We start from the raw sequence: 15,725 nt of genomic DNA on the forward strand, positions 1-15,725 counted from the left end.
AGGGAATCCTACTGATTCACTTGTAGTGATTTCTCACACATGTTTACCCTGAGCCCAAACTGTGCCCAGTGCTGGAAATGCACAGGCCAGTGAGATACAATCTCTGCCCCAAGAGAGCACAGTCCACATAAAACAAAAGTGATATTGGCATTCTAAATAGTCAATATATGAATATGGCATATGTATTGCACATAGCCATTACTAATGCCTGGACCTTTTTGCTTGGCTACAGTGGATTAAAACCATGGATCTAAAGAGGAGACAGATCCAGGACTTACCCATGGCTTTGTAACTTACTGACTGAATACATTGCACTGCATTATACGATCCATTGAGCCTCACTTTGCATTTCTGTAAAACAGGGGGAATAACTTCCACTGCACTACTCTCACTGGCCTGGTATTAGATCACACGAGGTAACGTGGGGGAAGATATTTTTGATTTAACACTCCTATCAAGTTTCACACTTTCCAAAGCACATTTCACATACTGTTTCTCACTAATTCTTACAACAATTTTGTGAGAACACCTTGTTACTGTCCTTCTTAGAGATGTGGCTTCTGAGAGCTACACAGTCCACGGACGCTTGATAAGGTCTTGCAGGCATCTCCTGCATTTTCCTTCTTTTGGCATCCTTCAAACAATGCAGTCCAGCAAAGCAGACATTTCTTTAAATGATGCCTCAGAATAAGCAAGACACATACCCAGGAGAGACCTTCCTCAAAGATCCAGCCGACCCCTCTGGCCCCATTGTTTTTTTCTTTGTTACATCCAATTCTAATCCTGGGAGTCCATGAGATGAAATGGGATCTTCCGGGCAGAGTTCCCAGGATGACATTGCATTTTGTTCTTTGCATGCGGAGTTGGATCACGTCTAAGCACTCTACTTTCTTTCTGGTTTATGCTGGACATGTTCTCCCATTGTCTAAGGCTGCCTGGTGGCTGGGTACTCCTCCACAGGCCCTTTACAAGCTGACTTGTGAGCTCTTGCACATTTTAATGGAAGGGGCCCAAACCGGGTGACCTTGATGTTTATGGGGTGCTAACTGATGGTAACACAGAAAAGCCTGTTTGACCTAGTGGAAGAGACCCTCAATGCATGACGGGAGGAGAAACCTGAGACTCTACTTTACCATTTGGCTTCAGATTGTAGTCTCTATTTTTCCCCTCAAAACTTTGATTTATTATTTTTGCCTGTGAAATGAAAGGAGCTGTTTTATTTTTCCTTCTCAGATTCTGCCTTGACATTAAAGCAGATAAAACTTCACAGAATGCATGGTGAGAACCAAACAGGACAAAGCTCTAGAATGTGCCTTGACGGCTCATATGCCATTTACATAACAGAAACAGTCTCCTATGAAAGTGGGTCACAGCTCCTCTCTAAATCTCAGGTTTCCTTCTTTCTAAATGGGCGTGGGGGGTGGGCATCAACCACTTTCAAGAATGTTGTTGCCGGGCTCATTCTTGCATGGGTAATTTCCTAAGGGCAAAAGTGACAGTGGACTTGAGAATCAAACCCTGACAAACCTTGCTTCCCTGTCCCCTAAGAGTTTTGCTCCAGCACAGCAGATGGATGTAACCTAGGTCTTTCAGGTTAGATGAATTGGCATGCCCCAAAGTAAGAAGCCTAGCACAAAATCTATGCCTGGCACAGTCAGAACATGATAAATTTCACATGTACTTTGTATTTATTTTTTTTAATGATAAAAGGAAATAAGACATGGAAAATGTGGCAAAGTCGAAAGATCAGTGTGCATGTTGATGTTCGCCTCACGCCTAACGTAAGAAAACACTGGGCAATGGCTTCTTAACTTTCATGCCATCAGAAGCAGAGTTTTCTGTCTGAATGCGGAGGACCCCAGGGTCTGGAAAGTAATTGTTTGTGACACACAAGCGGTAGGGTGGACTTGTGTTCAGATGGGAACACCAAACTTCCCAGCTGTGGGCCCCGGGGAAAACTCCTTAACCTTTCTCATACATACTTCTTCACTTGATCTGTTGAACGATCAAAGAGAGATAAAGAAATGCTTCCTGGAGAAGTCACTTCCATGTCTGTTAGTTCAAGCCCATCTCAGGGCCATGATATACAAAAATTACCATCAAATACATTCAAACAGAGGTTCAATGTTCTCAGCAGATAAGCTCTTAAGACCCCCATCTCCAATCTTTATGAACTCTGTAACTGTTAAACGTCTTGGTCTGTACACCTGCAGACCCATCTCCCTTGTGTTACCCCCTGAGCTGTCCCCATCACCTGTCTATGACACGGAAGGAAGTGGACACATGAGAAACAGGCGAAAAGGATAGGAAAAGATGTAAGAGTTGATTATTGGTAATTATGCCCCAAAGTGTATATACATCAGGGAAAAGTTGCCCCAGGCTCCTCTCATTAACCACCGATCTCCATTCAAGCCAAGATGAAGCCTGGGACCTATCACAGGTGTGTTTCAATTTGCGGGAACTTACTTGGCATCTCATTCTTTAGAAAAGCTGGTAGGTGAAGCTGTATCTTTACTCTAATGGGAGAGATTCATGCACACTTTCCTCATAAAGTATCATCTACTTGGAAAGATGTACATTGGCATAAACTGGGAGTAGAGAGGGCACCACACCCAAATGCCTGAACACGCCAATGGAACAAGGGAAATGAGGTGAAGATGGTTTTGAAATTCCTTGGGGGTGGAAACAGTCTGCCCTGTGTGACCTCTGGGAAGTCTTCCTAAGTCTGTATTGAGCCCTTAAGGGGGTTCTATGGTTCCATGTTGGACTTGAGGTTTGGAGAATGACCTTAGAAATTTCAGTAGAGGGCTTAATAGTTTAAAATGTTTCCTGATAGCATTTTCTGTCTAATTACTTATCTTTGAAATCTTGGCAGATGTTAAGTCCAAGTCACACTAGCCAGCATGAGTCAAAACAAGGAAGGAACGAAGTGTCCACATGTCCCAGAGTCATTGGTGGTGCTCATACATATTGCCCTCATTAACACCTCAGGACAGTTAGATTTGCACTCCTATACCCCAGCTGAGCAAACAGCTTGGGCAGATGAAGTGATTTGCTCAACAGTCTATTATCGAGAATGAAAGATGACTGCCTATCCTAGCTTTCTTGGTCCGTCAATTGTGCAATCAATTGAGGTAAGGCCTCTGATGCAATCTGACAGTGTTCTGTGAGTATAAATTGTTTAGTAGATCATTGCCTGAGTTAAACAACATGACTGCTGAAATTGGAAACCAAGGCTCTTTCCTCACCCTACTCTAAACCCTATTAGATTAACCGCCTCTCTTCTGCTTTTTTCTCTATCCATCTGCCCAAGCACCAGACTCTCTGTCTGTCTGTCTAACCAGCTACTTCATCATTTAGCATGTCACCATCCACCCACCCAAAGCATGTGGTTTGGACTAGTTGCTTCATCTCTCTATGCCCCTGCTTTCTCAAAAATCACATAGAAACATGCAAAATGAGGTAAAGATACCAAGGTCTTGGGACCAGTTCTATGAAGTCTGAGGAAGGTGCTTCATGTTCTTTCCACCTTCCATGGAGTAAATGATTATTATTCAGCAAGCACATCATGTTTGTGTACTGGAAATAGCCAGGGGAAGGGAGATTCCAAGATGGGAGGGGAACAAGGAGATGGCATCCCACTGGGGTGTCTTTGAACAGTTGGTGAGCACTGAACCCAGAGTGTAATTGGAGGAACAGGCTTTGTAGGCAGCTCATCACTTGGGCATAGAATACAGGCTGAGAGATGTATGGGGCACAGACAGTATAAGGGACCATCCAGAATAATGGGGAGGGGTTAAGCAATAGTGTCAGGCCTCAGGAAGTAGGGGGAAAGAATACCTGCCAAATGGAGTGCTGGTGAATAGATGTGAACACTGAGATAGCCCTTCTGTGGACTGAGCACTATAACTCTGCGTGTGTGGAGAACTGTAGCTGGAGGCCATGGGAGAGGTTGCCCATCATACCCATGCACAGTCTGCCTACTGGAGGGTTATATGTCCAGAGGTAGTGAGCAGTTGAGTGAGCCTGGGAACTGCAAGGTGTGTGAGAAAGAGAGGTACAGACACAAGGGAACTGGGTGGTGAATAAGGCAGCCAGAGGCCTACGACCCTGGGGTGGGGTAGAAACGGAAGAAGGAGGGAGAGCCAGGGGAGAGCTGAAGGTGGCTTGTAGGTGGCAGGCTGTCACCAGGAGATCCTCTCAAAGTGGATGGAGAGTCAAGGGAGGGAGAGCCGAGGACTCAGAGGGGCAGCTTTTGTGGTTAGAGCATGGGAAGACAGCTCAGAAACCTTCTAGCCATTCTATGGACAGGAAGACAAGGCAAGAAGGATAAGGGAGACTTGCCTTCTGTACATGGTGACAGACGTGCCAGTACTTGAGCAAGACCTTGTTATCTACCTCAGAAAAGCGGTCATGTACAGCCATCTTTGCCAATGCCACAGGAGAGCAGCCACTGTACTTTGGGGCCCTTCCTCTGAGCTTCTGGGTGGGTTCTTCCTACGTGGCCCTCCTTGGGTCCATCTACATAGGCTCAAGTCTAAACACTCTTTCAGTTCCCGCTCAGACACCAGCTCCCTTTTGGGTCCCCCTCCTTTAATCCTGATCAGAAGCAGCCTCATCTTTTCTGCTCCCAACACTCCAGGGCATCCCTGTATGCACTATTTTCTCAGGGTCATTCGTCTACAGGCATTGCCTGGAGGGCTCTGCCATCACAGATTAATGTCTGCATTTCCTGGCGAGTCTCACACGGCAAATGGGCAAATGTGTCTCCCACTACTTCTCTGTGTTGCCACACTTCCGGCATGGGCCAGAGTATACCATGTCATTATCCAAGGTTCTCTGATTTCGCGCGGAGCAAAGGGTCGAAGTCAGGTAAGGAGCTGTGTGTTCAGCCACTTCCCACCTGTGGAGAACAAGAGCTGCCTACCTCTGAGCCTTATCTGTGACATTTCTAAGATTGTGATAATGACGACTCTCCACCAGAAGTTTAAAAGTAATTCAAAAATATGCCGAGCATCTGCTATGTACATGATATCCCTAGAAGCTCAGGATGTGGAGATAATATAAAATTAGACCTATCTCTAAGGAACCCATGTGCAAAAACTAACACAAAGCCAGCCACTTGCCCAGCACATGGTAGGTTATTAGAGTACAGTTAATTTTTCTCCCCAGGGTGAGAATCTCCTTGGACTTCCAACAAACTATCGTTACCCAAGTATGGCAGCCCCTCCTTCCTTCCCTTGCAAGCTGAGCAGATGGTTGTTTTGTCTCAGTGCAGGTTTCTGGAAGAAACCAGGAGAGGAAGCAGGTACAAAAAGAGCCTCTGACATACGTCCCTGCAGTAATTAGTCTCCTCTAGACATGGAGGCCGAACTCAGCCACTCTCCTGTGCGTTTCAACTTCCCTCCCTATAACCCTCCAGCCAAAACTGCTCCAAGTCATGGCTCTGCTCCATAGACCAAGAAGGCACAAAGCTAATGAGCCTTGGAAAGCACATGGCCTTTCACCTCATTCGAGGAGCTTAGAGAGCTCTCAGACCAGGCAGGGACGAGAAACCCGGGATGGAGGCACAGAGCAGGGCTTCACACCTATTTCCTCCAGAACTTCGATTTCAAGTCCTGACAAAGCACCTTGGCAAGAAGCAGCAAGCCACTGCTATTCATCTTAATTGGAGGTGAGCTGGCTTCCTAATTAGAGGGCTTCAAACCCAGCCCAGAAGAGGACTCTGCATGGTGTCTGAATTGGCAGGATAACAAACCAGGAAAGGGCCAGGGAGAAGAGAAGCCAAATAATATGACCAGGATGCATATTTTGGCAGAGTTAGAAAATCCCTCACCCCAAACTCCTCCAAGAGAGCTAAAGGGGGTAAACTGAGGAGAAAGATGATGCCAAATCTTCCCAAAGATCTCTAATCCTGGCCCCCTTCTAGTCATGAGTCCATCTACCTAGTTTTTCTAGACACTGCCACCTGGATGTCCCCTTGGTACTTCAGACAGCATACTGGTCTTATACAATCTTTCTCCTTATTTATTTACTATTATTACTATCATTTGTGTGTGTGCATGTGTGTGTGTGTGTGTGTGTGTGTGATATGTGCACATGTGAGTGTGTGCCCATGCATGAGCCTGAGGAAGCCAGAAGAGGTTATTAAGTGTCCCAATATATCACTCCCCTTTATTTCTTTGGGACAGAATCTCTCGGCAAATCCTGAGCTAGGTTAGTAGCCAGGAAACCCTGCCTCTGCCTCCCATAGTGATGAGGATTTAGAGCTGTGCAGCCATGCCTGGATTTTTAATGTGGGTGCTGGGGATTTGAACTTGGGTCTTCATGCATAGCAAGTTCTCTTCAGCCCTGAACGTCTCCCCCCAATCCCTAGAGCTAGCTTTCTAAAACCAAATTTACCCATGTCAGACCACTGCTTAAAATTCCTTCATGATTCCCAAGGACAGACAAAAACTCAAACTTTCCCAAGGCCATTCACCTTCTGTTGCTTGTGTTCTCCATCACTTCTTTCTTTCATTGCTACCACAAATACCTAAGATGTTGTGCCACATTACTAGAAATGCCCAGAACAACACCCTGATCTATTTGTAGCAGATGCTACAAATACTTGGTGTTTACGGTGGGCTGCAGCAAGGAACTATTACTTTTGTCTAGACTGACCAATCTCTGTCACCCACTTTAACTCTGACCCCCCTCCAAGAAGCTACCCATATGAGCCCAGATGAAAGAACTGCACATATCCTTCCTGTTTCTTGGAATCGATTTCTATGGCACCATAGGGAGTTTTAATGATCAACTCAGCACAACTGAGAGTTGCCCGGGAAGAAAGTTGCAATGAGAGACTGTCTAGATCAGTCTGGCCTGTGGGCGCGTCTGGATTACAACACGTGAAGTCCTAGCCTGAATGTAGGTGGTGCCATTCCCTGGGTTGTCCCTGTTCTAGTTTGTAAAACACCCGAGAAAGCCGGGCGGTGGTGGCACATGCTTTTAATCCCAGCACTCGGGAGGCAGAAACAGGCAGATCTCTGTGAGTTCGAGGCCAGCCTGGTTTACAGAGTGAGATCAAGGACAGGCACCAAAACTACACAGAGAAACCCTGTCTCGAAAAACAAAACAAAAAACCCAAACAAACAAACGAACAAACAAACTCAAGAAAGTGAGCTGAGCACAGGTATGCATGTGTTCCTTTCTTGCTTTCTTATCTGTGGATGTGATGTGATTAGTTGTTTCGAATTCCTGATGCCTTGACTTCCCTGCTCTGATGAACTCTGACCTGGGATTATGAGCTAAAATAAACCCGTTCTCCAATTAGTTGCTTTTGTCAGGGTATTTTATCATGGCAACAGGAACCAGAACTGAAACACATGGTTCCTGGCACGACATGAGCTGATTGGCATGATCCTGATGCCTTGACTTGTCAGCTTAGCACAGACCTTCGCAGTCGTCAGTGAAAGAGTTGCATGGGGGGTAAATATGAACCCTGATCCCAGAGGGTCCTGGCTTTGAATCTTGGTTTCCACAAAGTATCTTTGGGCAAGTCACCCAAGTCCCTTGAACCCTGGTTTCCTGGGAACAGCCCCATCTGCCATGTCAGAGGCTTAGGTAGCTGCTGTTTGAATAAATCATGAAGCACATATGGGAAGGGGCTCTGTAAAATGTAACATTTCCATTCAAAGAACAGGCTTTTTTCTTCTTTTAAATTACAAGTTATCGTACCAGCAGTTTGATTCAGGAAGATGACTGGAGATTTGCTACAAAGTGTCAGCCCGAGCATCCAAACAGAAGCCTGACGCTGAAGTCCAATTGCAGGAGGGCTTCTATTTGCATACTGAAAGGCTCCAGTTCTGATAGAAAATGTTCCGGGGCTGTCGAGGGAAATTCTGTTAAATTACAAAGCTGCCAGCTTTTGCTTTATCAACCTTTAACTCTGGCAGTATTTAGCAGTGTGCCTGTCTGGGCTCAATTTTCCAGTCTTTGATTAAGTGCTGGGAACTGACCATCTCGTTCTGTCTAAACCTCTGCTACTTCCCAGCCAAACGGGTGGGCTCTTCCCTGCCTCCCCCATCTCACTCTCCTCTACACTAGTGTCAATCTCATAGATATTTATTATTCTGAACTTTGATACTTAGGCTGTCACTGGCTTTGGGAAGGGGTATGGGAAATGTCAAGTCTCAATGGATATTATTCCGCTGGTGAAATTCTAACCTTGAGTTTCCCGGCCTGTAACATACCTATACAGAAACAGCCCGGCCTGATCATTTCCTTTTGATGTTTAATTGGCTGTCGGCACAGTGCTTTCTGGGCTGAGAAGGTAATGTTTCTCAGAGAGAGAACAATTCTGGCTACACAAATGAGACTTGTAACAGGGGCGAATGCTTGACGCCGAATCTAATTTTCTCTCCCATCCATGAACATCAGACAATTTTTCTGGCATTAAAGCATCTCACTCTGTCTTTCTGTCATTAATAAGAATTAAATTCTCTTCCCTCAAATTTAAATGTAATTATATTTTGCCTCGTAAATAAAATTGAATTACCATTTTCAAAATTTAGCGCTAATGCAATGGCTATGTTCAGAGCTTTAATTTTTCTTAACCCTGATGCTACTTTCAGCTTATTTTTTTAAGCCTTTAGTTCATTTTGCTGTCGATTATGACTTAATTTAATACAGAGCTTTTCAACTTCTTATCCAGCCAATCCATCCAATTATTTATTGTTCTTTTACATGCTTTGTGATTTTCTTTTTATTTTCTTCTTTTCTTTTTGTAAGGAAGGAGAGAGATAGAGAGTGGAAGCTCGGAGGATCTAAATCTGAATTCTGGAAGGTCTCCATCCAAATTCTGGAAGAACCTAGGCCGGGTAGATCTGAGAGCAAAGAAAGAAGTGGAGTCTCAAAGGGAAATAGTTCAGGCTCATTGAAGCATTTGTTTTGTTTTGTTTTTGTTTTCCGAGACAGCTCTGCTTGTCTTGGACTCTCTTTGTAGACCAGGCTGGCCTTGAACTCTAGGAGATCCACCTGTCTTTGTCTCCTGAGTGCTGGGATTAAAAGCATGCACCACCATGCCTGGCTCATTGAAAGAATTTAATCCAGGATTTTGGTGTGCATAAGTGCTAGTGTGTGTGTGTGTGTGTGTGTGTGTGTGTGTGTGTGTGTGTGTGTGTGTGTGTTGTGCAAGTATGTATAAGTACATGTATGTGCATACGTGTGTGGAGGCCAGAGGTCACCCTTGGGATAAGTTGAGGCTTGACCATATAGCCTGGTCCTACTCCAAATCCCACATGATTTTACTGATAGCACATGCTGCCTTCAAACCCATGCCACGCAGTCTCTGATGCATCTCCACCTGTTATTCCATGAAATTCAAGTGCAATGAAATTACAAGAATCATAAACTACCAGCATGAGCATTTTACAGGCAAGAATCTCTGCCATGTACTGCTTCTGTGAGCCAGCAACCCAGAGGAATAAAACACAGTGACAGGCTCCTCTCAAATAAAAGTAATCTACAGGAGATAAGATGGGAGAGAGCTTGCTGAGCAGGGGGACTGAAGACTCAGTCCATGAGGCTGAGAAGAGAGGCTCTGGGGAGAGAGTGAGAAGGAAGACCCAAGAAGAACCTGGCCTGGGGCCATTGGGGCCTAGAAAGTGTCAAAGAGCCTGAATTGATTTTAGAAGCCAGTAGACTCTGGAAGAAAAGTAGGCTTTGCTGATTTTAAGGATAAAGTCATCCCTCCCCCTCCCTCTATCTTGAGCCAAAGAAAAACCAGCTAAAGCCCTTGGGTGGAGGCTGGGTACATAAGGAGTGTACCCGATATATATGAAAGTTGCTCCCCAGGGAGATGGCTGGGAAGAGGTGAGCCAGTGCTGGTCCTTGTCCAGGAAAGGTATGGGACCAAGAGGAATGAGGTCTGGACTGTGATGGAATGGAGCTGAGGGCTTGGCTTCAGCTCTGTGGAGTGAGTGGAGGCAGAAGGGAAGGGAGAGAGTGAAAACGGGAAAGGGAGGCACGAGACAGTGCAAATGTCCATCTTAGGATGCTGGGCTTTTCCCAGAAAGCTTCAGCTGTAGCCCTTCTTCTGCACTCCTTGGGGTTCTGTTGCCCCCCCCCCCCCTCACTTTGACACTCAGTGCACTAATCACGAGAACCCAATAGGTGTCCAGCCCTGTGCTGGGATACTGACAAACAGACCCTGACCTCATGTTGTTCAGTTTGTCTTGAGAGACATGGCCACGAAACAGCACTCAGATTACCACCATACTTAATGTTATGCTTTGGATCCTGAGTGGCCCCAGTGACCATATGTTTAAGGATTAGTCCCCGTTCTGCGGTGTTACCACCTTTTAGTAGGTGAGACTAAGCACAAATACGTTAGTTTACTTGGGGCACATCTTGGGAGGGAGTAATGGGACCCTGACTCTTGTTCCCTCCCTCTGTCACTTCCTGGCAGCCACAATGTAGCAGCTCCTGCTCCAACACACAGTGTGCTGCCTTGGCACCAACCCAAAAGCAGTGAGGCTGTGGACTGAACTTCCTAAACTGTGAGACAAAATTAAGCCTGGCTCTTTCTTACTTGATCCTCTCTCAGGCATTTTGACATGGTGACAGAAAACTGATGAGCATATTTAGGAAAGACTACACCCAAGTCTGGCTGGCATTTGCCACTCACTAAATGAAAGGCGGTGGGCACTGGGAGCAATCCTTCTAAGCTTCATGTTTCCTCATCCAGCAGTGTTAATAAGAGCAGCACTCATGTGTTTGTTATTTATCTTGCTGATAAGACAAAATAACCTACCAAAAGCAGTTTAAGGCAGGAAGGGTTTCTTTTGTCTCACGGTTCAAAACTACAGTCCATTGGGCTGGGGGAGGTTATGCCAACAATGGCTGGTGGCAGCTGGTCACACACAGCACCTTCAGTCAGGAAGCAGAGCCGCAGTGAACACTGGTGCTCAGCTGGCTTTCTGCTTTTTATGTAGCCTGGGAAGTCCCGCCCGTGGGGTGGTGTCGCCCACATTTAAGGAGTGTCTTCTCACCTCGGTTGACCTAGTCTAGAAACCGCCTCACAGATGTAACCAGAGGTTCATTTCCATGACTGTGCTAGACCCTGCCCAGTTGACAATCAACATCACCCTCGATATCACAACTACCTTTATGGGGCTCTTATGAATTCTGGCCATCTTAATGGCTACAGAGCATGCAGTTCGAAGGCTGGTCTGCAGTGAGCACAAAGAAACAGATGGCCTTGTAGATTAACAGTCTATACTACTGCTTGTCAAGAAAGGGCAAGATACTGGCAAGGAGACCTCTTTTTGATGGAAAAGTGTCTGAAGCAAGAGCTGAAGACTTAGATAGAGAGGGGCCAGATTTAATTCAAACTCAGTCTCTGGAAAGCTGGGAAAGTCATTTCTCCTCCCCAAGACTTTCCTTTCTATAAAATGGGGGTGGAGATCATATTCCCTTATCATCAGCATCAATATCACAAAGGATTTAGTCAGTGGCATATTTGAGGCAAGAGATTTGACTTTGTGGCTTCTGAGAGTCTGTCCCCAGCTACCTTATCTGGCTTGTCAAGAAGGAGGACCATGTGAATGAGACTGGGTTTGAGGAGATGTTTCTGGGAAGCAAGAACCTGAGTAAACGCTGTGTAAGATCTGACTTCACTGTTTCCACAGTCCTCACGAAAGTGCTGAGGACCCTGTCAGCTCACATTTCATTACGGGGCATGTTGACTTATGCTACCTTCATTAAATCCTGTTCTTGGTGCCAGACGCTCATAGCATGGAGGAGACAGTCTTTTCCCCTAGGAGGCAGCCAGCACAGTTATCTCTGTCAACCCATCCACTTGGCCGTCTGCACTGAGGATGGTGTAAGGATTGCTTAGGATGAGCCCGCTGGCCTGCAGCTCCTGACGAAGACTCAGCGGTATCTGTGCCTACCTCCTGTGCCAGGCGGCAGGAATCATAAATCACCCAGGCAGCGCTGGGCCGGGTTCTGGGAGAACTACTTCACCGACATTTTCTCACCTGCCCTCACAACAGGTCTGTAAGGTAAATCGAATGTAGGAGAAAACAGGGTTGAAGGGGCTCAGCCACTGGCTGAAGCTGCTGAAGGGCAACAAGGCTTCCTATTAGGGCTCTGTAACGGAGGCCGCAGTCCTCGAGCAAGGTCCCTGGACATGAGGACAGCCTCTTGGCTGTAGTGGGTCCAGGCAACGAGGTGTCTCTTGCTAGGCCTCACTAATGGTTCTTGAACAGCTCTTCTCAGTGAAAGTCCTTGGAAGGAAGGTTACAGAAACACATCACATGCTTAATCTGTGATGGTCACCACTATGCATGCGTGTGCAAAATGACTTAACGTAATGATGACACACTCCACTGTGATTTGTATTAGTGCCTCTGTACTTTCAGAAAAGGAAATTGAAGTACTGTCTGTCACCCAGCCAGCGTTACACAGCTCTTCTGCGGCAGACCCACTGGCTTCCTGAGGTGAAGTGACAGCCGAGGAGTGATAGTGCCTGGAAGGAGGCAGCATGGGGCAATAAGAAGCAGGCTAGACCTTGAACCCAGGGCTTGTGCCTGACTCTCATCTCCTAACTCACCAGTGTGCCTTAGGTGAGTCACAGCCAACCCAGGTCTTATCACAGGCATGCATATGATTCTGTGCTCACCACCATCTCTATCTTTCATGGCTCTGTGTGTGTGTGTATGCATATTTGTGTGAGTGTGTGTGTGTGTAGTGTATGTGAGTGTGTATGAGTATGTATATATGTGTGTGTATGCATATTTGTGTGAGTGTGTGTGTGCAGTGTATGTGAGTGTGTGTGCATGTGTGTGTATGAATATATATATACATATGTGTGTGTATGTGTGTGTGTGTGTTCCTATACGAAATGTCTTGGTGTGCCATGGGGTACTTAACAAACACAGTATGTCATTACTATTAATAAGGGGAATAATAACTAAGTCAGTAGCCATCTTTAAACTCCTGCCCGGGCAGCAGGCACAGGGCCATTTAGTCAGTTACAGACTAGAGACTTGAAGACAAAGTGCTCACTTCTGAGAGGTACACTGCAGCTTCCCTCTTGCTTTGCCCTCAGATATCTTTGTGAATACCTGGTACTTTCTCCAATGGGTGTTTTAACCAAATCATAACAAGCAATAACATTTATTGAGCACATATGGGCCAAGTTGCAAGCTAAGCTCTCTTTAACATTATCTTAAACAATTCCCACAAAGAAGTAGGTTCTATCATTATCTCCATTTATTTTGGCTTAAGGGGTGATATAACTGGTCTAAAGTTATACTTAGTAAGTAGCCAAGATTTGAACCCAGGTCTATCTGCCTCAGAGATTCCTCCCAGCATGGGACTCTCCTATGCTTTTCTATGTGAGTCCACATACATGTCTGGTATCAGCTATGGCCATGAGGCCTATGACTAAGAAGGATGAGATCAATGAATCTATTCAAAGTCCTTTTCAGTTGTGTGTGTGTGTGTGTGTGTGTGTGTGTGTGTGTGTGTGTGTGTGTGTGTGTTAGTACATGTGTGGAGAGATCAGAGGTTTTCTCTCTTGATCACTTTGAAACTTTATTTTTTGGGACAAGATTTCTGACTGAACCTGGAGATGTACTGGATGGCTAGAGAGCCCCTGGGATCCACCTGTCTCCACCCCTCTACCTAGTACTGGGGCTTTAGATATATAAGGTAGCACCTGGCCATTTACATGGGTGCTGGGGATTGACTTTCACGCTTGCACAGCGTCTGCCCATGGAGCCATCTCTCTAACCCCCTTTTCTAATGGTTTTGTCATCATTGTTTGCAGGCCCAACTGAAGAGTACTCAATAAGCTCAGCCAAAGGTATCCCTGCCTCCTCCCAGGCTGTGGAATTTCATTGGGGATTAACAGTGCAAGGCACGGGTTATAGACCCATCGTAAATTAACTTTTCGGCCACATAATGAACAATACAAGGCAGCGTGGCTTTAAGGGGACCATTTATTATATTGCAATAAACAGAGCTATATAAAGAGACTTATTCCTGAGACTGCACATCTGTGCTCACAATCATGTCTTTACGTGAGCTTTGCAAACAGGGATAAAAGTCCAATTTAGACTGTGCATTGAACAGCAATTCTCCATTCAGCAGGAAAGGTAATTCAAGCTTTTCTAAAGGCATGAATGGTGCATGGGTCTAGTTTTTGCCAGAGATCATAGCCATCTCTCTTGATCAGGATCAGAACTGTTAATCCAGACCATAATGAGCTGACTTGAGCTTTGCTTTAACAGTATGGAATGGTCGGACAGCTATTCGAGGTAAGTCTCCCTTCCCTACTTCCCAGAAAGCACACACTACAAGGCAGATACTTTCTTATCTCTCCATCCCATCTGATTAAAAAAGCATACAGTAGGTGTATTAGAATGTGGTGTAAGTTGGAAAGGGGGAGGCTGATTTTTTTCTTCCACAGGCTTTGTTATGGATGACATGAGTTGTACGATGTAAATCTACTACTGCCGCTGCTGTGTGAACTAGTTCACACATGTTCTCATTTAGTCCCCACACTGGGAGGGTCTAATCAGAGGGTGTTTACAAAGAGGTTACCAACAGAATTACCCTTTGTAGAACCAGATGCCCCAGTCATGTGCTTGTCCATCCATCCATCTATCCATCCATGCATCCATCCATCCATCCATCCGAGCAACTTTACCAAGCAGATGTAGTAAGTAGGTAGACCTATGTTGAGTCCTGGGGCTGCATCCACTAACAGACACATTTGCTACTGTTCATTCATGGTGACTACTGTCCAGTAGAGCTCTAAGCCAGAAAGGCATTGCAGGCACAGAGGACCCTAACATCCACACTGAGCTTATCTTTCACTCTAAGGAAAGGATGAAACTAAAAGGATAGATAGCATGGTGGGGAAGGTGCTCCCCATGACCCCTATTTCCTGCAGCGCTCTTAGGATCCCTTGTGGCCTTGGCACCAGATAAGTCCCAGTAAAATACATCTCAAATCATAGGAGCCACTGTCAGTGCTGATAAATGACACTTGCTATGGTTTAAAATTGAAATGTTCCTTTGTGGGCTCGTCTGCTGAACACTCTGTGCTCAGCTGATGATGCTACTTGGGAATGTTCTAGAAACTTGGAGAGCTGGAATGCTGCTGGAGGCAGCAGGTCACTGCTATGAGGTGAAGTGTTTGAATGTGAGGGGTCTGCCATAGGCACAGGTGTTTGAATTCTATGCCCCTAGCCGGTGCTGTTTGGGAGGGTTGTGGGGCCTCTAAGAGGTACAGCCTTAATGGAAGAAATGTGTCACTGGGGGTGGGCTTAGAGCCTACTCCCACTTCCTGCTGAGGCTTCCTTACTGGTAATAATACGGCCCTCCAGCTGAGCTCCTGTGGCATATCTTCCATGCCAGAATGGAATGAGTCTTCTGGGACTATAATCCAAAATAAATCCCTCCTGAAGTGGCTTGTCAGGTATTGTATCACAGCAACCAGGCAAGGAAGCAATACTGTCACTGTAGGCATGCCCTGTGGGTATCATGTCCCTGTCCCCCTCCTGTCTCTTGCTCTGTTTCTCAGCCATCATGTGGTAAAGAATGTCTTCCACCACATACTCTTACCATAATGATGGTGTGCCCCAAGCAGTCATGGACCTAACCTTCTGACACCGTGATCTAAGAGGAATCTCTCCTCCTTTAAGTCATTCTCTCGCTATTCTGTTCAGA

The 15,725-nt window shown here is 45.8% G+C and overlaps 1 protein-coding gene across 1 annotated transcript in view; it reads right to left on the reverse strand.

Moving 5' to 3' along the window:
• Tenm4 (teneurin transmembrane protein 4) overlaps window positions 1–15,725 on the reverse strand; it is a 735,358-nt gene that overhangs the window by 118,454 nt on the left and 601,179 nt on the right.

This window comes from Peromyscus californicus, unplaced genomic scaffold (genome assembly GCF_007827085.1).
Source record: "Peromyscus californicus insignis strain IS unplaced genomic scaffold, ASM782708v3 Scaffold_4__1_contigs__length_199733344, whole genome shotgun sequence".
In the NCBI taxonomy this organism is placed as follows: domain Eukaryota; kingdom Metazoa; phylum Chordata; class Mammalia; order Rodentia; family Cricetidae; genus Peromyscus; species Peromyscus californicus.